At 38.0% G+C, this 9,166-nt stretch overlaps 1 long non-coding RNA gene across 1 annotated transcript; it reads left to right on the plus strand.

The window, feature by feature from the left end:
- The first annotated feature begins 1,537 nt into the window (after nt 1-1,537).
- LOC133782145 (uncharacterized) lies at nt 1,538-4,617 on the plus strand. The gene is made up of 3 exons (XR_009870343.1): nt 1,538-1,627; nt 2,231-2,323; nt 4,418-4,617. It is a non-coding gene; the product is annotated as an uncharacterized LOC133782145 (long non-coding RNA).
- The last annotated feature ends 4,549 nt before the right edge of the window (nt 4,618-9,166 follow it).

Consider the following 9,166-nt stretch of genomic DNA (forward strand, 5'->3'; position numbering starts at 1 on the left):
ACTCTTTAAGGACTCGCTTTGCGAGTCCTAAAAACATGGTGACTTTTAAAGACTCGTTTTGTGAGTCCTAAAAGAGTATTAAGGACTCTCAAAGCAAGTCCTTAAAATTGTTAAGTATAAAGTATAAAAACACTCATTTTTTTCGAAAATATATAATGGGTCAAAATACACATTTTGGAAATCTATTTCAGTCACACACACAAGATGTTTTTAATTTAAATAAAAAATAAATTGTGTTAACTAAAAAAGAATTTATATATTAGATATTAGTTTTATTCAATTAAATAAATAAGAAAATTTTAAAATAAAAAAAATATATGAAACATCATTTCTCTCTCCCTCTTTTCCTTTAACTTCCCCGAAGCCTCATTCTCTCTCTCACTGTGTTGCCTCTGCCAGGCCTGAACGGCCATCGTCCCATCGCCGGAGCCGTACACGCGCCAGCCCAATCGAACCGCCGGCCCTCGAAACGTCGACCCCCGCGAGCTCACCACCATACGCGCTGCCCAGGGCTGTCAACCAATGGTCCGAAGCTGTTCGCCTCTTGCATTTTCCGGTGAGATTCCAACTACCCCGAGCCTCTTGTTTAACGATCTGTGATTAGTTAGGTAGTAATACATGTTTTCTAATGTTATTTTGGCATATGGGTTTGTAATGTTTTATCTTAAATGGTTCTCTTTCTCACTTTGTTTTATCTTAGTCCGATCAATTTACGGCAAGGCTACGGCGGTGACGGGGGAGAGGTGTGGGTCTGGGCTTGTGGTCTTCCTCGTCTCAGATGCGGGCTCAATGGTGGGGATGGGGATCGACGTGATGAGAAGAATCATCTTCCTCTCCTATATTTTACTGAATTTGATTATTTATCTAATTGAAAGATGCATCTGATTTCTTATGGGGATGGATTTTTTTGTTGTTATTATACTTGCTAACTTTACTGCAGTTTGTATATCATTCATTTGGTTTTTCTTTTCCCTTTCTTTTGATTGCATTGTTTGGTGAAATGTTATACTTTTCTATTGGGTGTCTTTGTGATTTACTGATTTTGATAAATGTTATGCATATTTGTTTGGTGGGTTGTAGGAATATCTGCTTGTCCAAATGGAAGATTCTATTGTCAAAATGCAGGGCATGCTCCTAAAGTGTTATTCTCTTCTAGAGTGAATGATGGTATATGCGGTAAGTAGCTTTAAATTTACTGCTTTAATAACTTGTATAGACGCAAGAACTAGTTTTTCCTTCCATGTTCTATTTCCCTAGTTTGTTTTGCTTATATTTTGAGTTCTTTCTTTGGAGAGGATTGTGATTTTAGAAGAAACTATGTCATTGATCAGGGATAAAAAAAAATCTTATTGAATTAGTAATGGGAATTCAATCGTAATGAGCCTTTTTTTTTCTCTGATTATCATGTTTTATTAAATGTGGCGTGCATGTAGGATGTAATATAGAATTATTAGATCTTTTTACTGAATTGTTGTTTTGAGATGGATACTTGTCTTCTCTAATCTGCTTTAACTAGTCCTTAATCTCAGACTGCTATGATGGGAGTGATGAGTATGATGATAAAGGGAAATGCCGTAATACATTTCAGACTGCTGGATACTTAAAGGACTTGTCCAGCAGCTTAGAGGTATGCTCTTCTCATTGCCTATTCATATTTATTTTAGCTAAGTTGGGTAGTGAACTTATGATAGATGTCATTATTCATAGGGTTTATGCAAATTATTTCAACTTGCATATGGGTCAGTATCTTTTAATGAACTTCCAATGCTCAATGAAGTGATATTTTGTATTAATGAAAAATAAGTATGGGTCTTGGGAGGTGTACATTCCAAAGTTTATTTTTTTCCATGTGTAAGTAATATAGGCTTCTCATGTTTTTATTTTTCTCCAAACCAATACAAAGCTCACCTTATTGTGAGCAGCATGAGAACTGGAAGTTGTACAGTGTTAGAATTTTTTCTTTCAACATATACATATGCGAAACAGCTACATCTACTTGTTGTAGTATCATAAGGAAGAATAAATTGTCAGTTTCTTTTTCTAGTGTGATGGTTTTGATTGCTGGAGTCTTTTTTAGTAGTTCTTGCTATTGTGGATTTTATTCCTGCACTGCAGCAATAACATTTAGAATATTTTTTTGCTTGAAATTGGTCTGTTATTATAAGCACTATGAATTACTTTTGTAAATATTCTCACTGCCTTTACTTCTCATGTTTGCCACTGTTAATAGGATGCTGTGGACGTCCATGACAGTTTAGCTGCTGAAGCTGAACATGGTGATGCTTCCAGAAAGGAAAGGTCCTCAGTTCAAGGTGTAGAACAGGTAATTAATACCAAACATGTTTCATGTAATTAGAAATTGATTGCAGTTTTATTTTCATATATTTTAAAGATTTTTATTAGAGCTTATCTGAGTTTGAATTATAAAAAAATAGTTTCCTAGTTGAGTTAAGACTTCTTATTTATGGCTATCTGTAAAATATTTTTGTACTTAGTGGAGTTTAAATATCTTAGATATTCATCCGTAGTGAAGTAGGTTCTGGGAATTCTGTGTGCTGCGGTGATAACGGAAGGTTGAAAACTTGCATGTCTTAGTGAAGTAGGTTCTGAGAATTTTGTGTGCTGCGGTGATATATGGATGAAAACCTGTGTGTTGTTTGATTTGTTTGACATGGTGTTGATTGTGACATATGGCTAGGCTAGTAAATTAGGGGATATATTGTCCGATTTTCTATAGATTTTTTTGTACTTAGTTTTGTGTGGAAATATGAAAAAGATGGCTGCCACAATGATAAATTTGTGATCCGGATATTTAACATTTGACCACCTAATTAATAATTAAGTTGAATTTAAATTTTGCTACTAATCACAAAATTTGCTTAATCCAAGCCTCAAAAGAGCCGATTTAGAGTAACTATGTGATCTATGTGATCACAGATTTGTGCTTTCGAGATTATAAGTGCATGATAGGTCTTTCTAGAATTTGAATCAAATCCTCATATTTTCTCTCCCAAAAGAGTAAAATAGGTTGCTGAATAAACCCCGTCTGTGAGATTTTAGAATCATACATATAATATAACATTCTGAAAATTAATCTTAGTTAGATCCTTCAACGGTGTTTGTTCTGCCACCTATTGTGAACCTTTAACTAAGCTTACGTTGGTGATTGTGGCCTATTTTCTTACCTTTTTAACCTAATTTCTAGGGTTTATATGATTTGAAATAGATTTAGGATATATGATATTTGGTTTTTAGGAATATATATTTATATAGCATGAAGAAATTTATTATCTAGAATCAACGCTTGGGGTTACTTCACAGGCAGCTGAAGTGAGTATTTTTTTTTAAAATATTAGATGGTTTTAGTTGCGTAGAAGGGGTTTCATTAAAGGCTTGAGTTGTCTAACTCTTGATGATACTTTTCAATCTCTTTCAATTGTGCTTGTATTTGGTGTTTCTGGGTTTAGATTCTGAATTTTTTTTCTTCATGTTTTCCTTTTTATCTTATTTTTCTATTTGTAATAAGAATATAGTTGTTAATGTCTTTCTGTTCTCTTATACGTACTTATCTCTTATACAACCATTTTGTGGCTATCTGAAATTGGGCAAAATCAATATACTCTGCTTGATGCAACCTCTACTCTTCCTCTCGCGTACCAATTGCCTTTTTGTTATTTTTTTCACTCTTATATTTCTTGTTTCAACTTTCAAATTGGCATGGTTTTGGTTTTCTGTTTAATTAATCTTCCTCTCTTTGCATGTAAATGTGTTTTTGGTGTATTGAGTTTGTTTCTTCTTATTAGTAATTATAGGTTCCGTTTCGTGAAATAGGTGTAATTGTGGGGAGGATTTTGATTAAGTTATATGTTAAAATTGATCGTATTTACAATGCGAAAAATTGTTTCATAAAATGTCCCTAGCTAAAAGATAAAAAGATAAAAAAAACCAACATCATTTATTGCAAATAAACAAAGAATTTGATGTGCAATATAATAGTTTTAATATCTTTTTCCATCAGAAGTTCCAATTACTATACATCCAAGATAGGATTCAAATTAGTGATGTTTCTTTCTTAATTAATCAAGTAATTAAGTAGTGCTAATGTCTTATCACTTAAGCTCCTTCCCACTTGAACCATAACATCATAATAAATAATAAGTCTGCATTAAAGTTTTAACGAAATTAGAGATTAAGAGGTGGATTATGATTAAAAGGGTCTCTTAAAAGATGCTTAATTAGATGCTTAATTTAGTCAAAACTATTTGATTTGAATGCAATTTGCGTAGCTTAATTATGCATTTTCACTTTGATTTGATTGTTAAAAGCCAAATGATGATGATGATGTGTGTGTGTCTACTTATTTATAAGTTTGAATTATAATATATTTATAATTAAATAACTTTTTTATAATGTGCAGGTCTATATTGAGATGCATTTCTTTGGCGTAATACTAGACAACATTGACAGTTGAAGTTTTTAGAATGAAAATTATATTTCACTAACATTGTATACATTTCTTGTTTAATATTTGGTGATGATATAATTTGATTGTAGTATAAACTGTCATGTAATATGATTTTGTAACCCGAGTAGACTAAATACTGAAATGATATTTTTGAGTAATTAATAATCTATTTTGTTGTATTTTCTTTTGAAATTTTAGAAATCTAACATATATAATACATTTTGGACACTCAAAGGGATATATTTTTTTAAATCAAAATGAAAATTGTAGCTGCATTATTTTTTTTTTAAGGGCATGCAAAGCGAGTCCTAAAAAATTACTTAAAGCACTCAATTAGATTTTTTAGGACTCGCAATGTGAGTCCTAAAAACTTAATTAAAGGCACTCAACCAGATTTTTTAGGACTCGCACCAGATTTTTTAGGACTCGCATTGCGAGTCCTAAAAAACCTTAGATTTTAAGGCTCTCAAATAGAGGACTCGCGCCCCGCGAGTCCTAAAAAAATTTTTAGGACTCGCAATGCTAGTCCTAAAAATCCTTTTTTGTAGTAGTGCATGATCCCACTCTTACTGATCATGTAACAGCCCCTGGTTACTATAAATAAAGGACCTAGGGATTCGTTTCAAGTATCTCTTTTTTCTGGAGTTTTTGAGATCGATCTTTTTGACGAGAGAACTCTTTAGTTCGTATTTATAATTATCAGTCGAGTGATTCATTACTAAAGACTAAGTGTATTAGGTTATTGCTGTTCATCAGAACAGGGCTGAACCACTATAAATTCATGTGTGTTTGTTTAAGATATTTGTACTCTCTCGTATTTTATATTTACTCCATTCAAAAGGTGTAGTATATTATACATACTACCATTGGCCAATTTCACAGGTCAACATTTTGGTGCTTTCATTGAGAGTGCGAAATCAAGAAACACACTTTCATCAGTTTTATGATGCCTCCAAAATCCAGTAAGACAAAGAAGACGACTACCAGGGATTCCACCACTTAGGCTCCCATTGATCCTGTTAACGAACCTCATGTGGAGGTTGGAGATAGCGCAATTTCTGGCGAGGTAGGAGGCCTTTGCTGCAGAAATTACCCTCCAGAGGGAGACTATGGAACAACAATGATGAGAGATAGATGAGCATGTCCAGAGGATGATCTAGAGTGAGAAGGAAGCTGATCGGAGGCACTATGAGGCTATTGTGGCCCTAGAGGCGACTACTCAGTTAGCCCGAACTAATGCTGAAGCTACTACTCAAGTGGTGAAGGAGGCTCAGGCCAAAGCAGCAGGAATGCAAGACAATAGTAACAGGGAGTCCCAGGGGAGGATTCAAACCCCAAAGACGCTCTCAAAGCAAGATGAAGAGGCACAGTCCAAGATTGCCTCCTCCATGACTAAGAAGAATAACACTTCATCTCAGAGTAAAAGTGTTAGCAACCCAAAGGCCCCCTCCCAGGGGGACAGATGAAACAACACAAGAGATGAGGGCCAAACATCCGAGAGGCATGATAGGAATGGAAATTGATACTCAAAGTCTTAAATTGAAGTAGGAGGAGAGGCTCAGGGGCAAGGTCACACCAACAAGGGCAAGGCAGACCTACCACCCCTACACCCTCAGTCTTGCAAGGGAAAGGAACCGATGAACAACACCAATACTGTGTTTGATAGGCTCGGGAAAGATGCAAACCCTCAGGATCTAAAGGAGGTCATTGACAGGAGGACCAACACTCAGGAGGGGGTACCAGGGATGTCTACCCCACCTGGAGCAGCGATCCCACCGGAAGTGTAGACTCAAATAGATGCACTTGTCATGGCTGTCCAGGATCTGACAAAGAAACCTTCCGATATCGAGCTGGCTCATAGAATTCGGAGTCCCTTCAATGCTAATATCCAAGCTGTTCAACCACCACCAAAATACAAGACCCCAAAACGCCCAAAATACACTAGGAAGGAAGACCCAGTACAACACATTGGAAAGTTCAAGGATCAGATGGAGTTACTCGGTGTGGAACATGATTATAGGTGCAGAGTATTCCCTACCACTCTCTCTGACTCAACTTAGGAATGGTATTGGAAATTCAAGCTTGGATCCATCAATTCTTGGGAGAAGTTCAGGAAGGAATTTTGCAAGGCCTTTAGTGTCAGACGGATTCAGCCAGTTTATGCTAATTAGCTAGCTGATATCAAGCAAGCGAAGGATGAATCCCTAAAGGAATACATCCAAAGATTCATGAGGGGAGGCAAACCAAGCATCCACAATAGGAAATAAAGGGAACTTCAATGCCATCTTGGTAGGAATAATTTATGGTAGTCCCTTGTGGGATAGCATACACGGGAACCCCATCAACACGTTGTAGGAGTTCCAGGAATGAGCAGACAAATACATGATGCTAGATGACGCTATCATGAAGGAAGAAAAAGACATAAACCATCCGACCACCATCAAGGCAGACAAGATTGGCACAAACCCTCAGGGAGGCAATGGGGCCAACGGTAAGAAGAGGAGTACCTCAGTGGCCGAGCAGGGTGGAGAAAAGAAAGCTAAGTCAACACTAGTTGACAAACAACCTAAGCATCAGCCTTACTAGCCCAATTTTACCAATTATACCATCTTGAGTACATCAAGGGCTGAGATTTACTTGGCAACATATCAGGAGGTACCATACCAAAAGCCACCACCCTTTCGCTTAGAAGGAAAGAAGGACAAGAATAAGTTTTGTCATTTTCATAATGATTATGGTCACGACACAAACGAGTGCAAGCAATTGAAGGATGAGATAGAGTTTCTCCTCTGATCAAGAAAACTCTCGAGGTACCGAGTCAAGACCGAGACCCCAAGCAGGAATCCAAAGCTCTGAAGGCAAAAGAGTCCTCCACTGGAGCCAGCGGTCGTAGACTTCACATTGGATACCATATGTGGGGGACCCCACATAGCAGGCAATAATAAAAATGATCGTGAGTGATATGAAAGGAACCTAAGACATGAGGTAGGGGTCTTCCCAATGCATGGCAGTCGAGGAGCGGTCTCCAAAAAATACGAAGTATGAAAGGGAAACTCTCACTTTTACAGAGGATGACGCTAGGCACGTGAGGTACCGCCACAATGACCCTCTGGTCCTTACCATTCAAATCGCCAATGCCCAAGTGAAGAGATGCTTGGTGGTTACGGGAAGCTCAGTAGATATCATCTACAAATAATCCCATGAGAAGATGAAGCTCACGGTCAAGGACCTGATGCCGTGTTCCCATGTGATATATGGGTTTATGGGAGAATGCCTAGCACCAGCAGGAACTATCAAACTAACGATCTTGGTGGGGGATGCCCCCAGGCACGAGACTGTGAAGATAGAGTTCCTGGTGGTAGATTGCTTATTAGCTTACAATGTAGTGCTCGTGAGACCCTTCCTGACGGCATTACACGCAGTAGTGTCTATCTGGCATCTGTCTTTGAAGTTCCCCACAAGCACGGGAAAAGGATGCGTACAGGGTAACCAAAAGGAGGCACGAGAATGCTATAATGCGTCAGTGGTCAAGGAAAAGAAAGGACCATGCGTAAACAACATGGTAGTAACCTGTTGCGAAGAGAAGGAAGGAACCGATGAGGTTGTCGACATGGAAGTTGATGTTAAAAGAAACACTCTACTGGAGTCGAGGGCTCCTTTCGACGAGGATTTATTATTATAGTAAGTTTCCTGAAGCGAGGGAAATGACATCGATCCTCACTTTGGGGATGACATCATGGGGGGGACCAGTCAAAGATCTTGACGAAGTCCTACTAGATGAGGAGGACCTGACTAGAGTAATTAAAGTCTGGAAGGAGCTAAAGGTGAAAATTAAGGCACGGTTATAAGAATTTTTGAAGAAGAACCCGGACATCTTCGCCTGGTCACATAAGGACATGGTGGGAATTTCTCCATCCATGATAAGCCATGTCCTCAATGTGGACAAAAACTACTCACCGGTGCAACAAAAGAGGAGACTGCTTGACAAAGACCGATCTCAAGCCCTGAAGGAGAAGGTCGAGCGGCTCAACGAAAATGATTTTATAAGGGTGGCCTACTACCCAAATTGGGTATCAAACCTTGTGCTGGTCCAAAGCCAAACGGGAAGTGGAGAACATGCGTGGACTTCACAAATCTGAACAGACCTGCCCCAAAGACTGCTTCCCACTACCTAGAATAGACCAACTGGTCGATGCAACCGCAGGACATGAAATACTCTCATTCATGGATGCCTATTCTGGGTATAATCCAATAAGTATGCACCCTCTCGACGAGGAACATACCAGCTTCTGGACAGACAATGGATTGTACTGTTATAAGGTAATGCCATTCGGCTTGAAGAACACAGAAGCCACCTACCAGCATTTAGTGAATGGCATGTTTCGAGACTAGATCGACAAAAATATGGAAGTATACGTCGATGACATGTTGGTCAAGTCTAAAGAACCTGGAGGCCAAGACAGCTTTTCTTAATGGAAAGCTTGATGAAGTCATATATATGGATCAACCAGAAGGATTTAAAGTAGCTTGACAAGAAGGAAAAGTTTGCAAGTTGAATAGGTCCATCTATGGACTTAAGCAAGCTTCTCGTTCCTGGAATATTAGGTTTGAATAAATAATCAAAACCTATGGCCTTGAACAAAATATTGATGAGCCTTGTGTTTACCAACTGAAGTGTAGAGTCCAAGAACTTTACTTAGC

Source organism: Humulus lupulus, chromosome 6 (assembly GCF_963169125.1).
Source record: "Humulus lupulus chromosome 6, drHumLupu1.1, whole genome shotgun sequence".
In the NCBI taxonomy this organism is placed as follows: domain Eukaryota; kingdom Viridiplantae; phylum Streptophyta; class Magnoliopsida; order Rosales; family Cannabaceae; genus Humulus; species Humulus lupulus.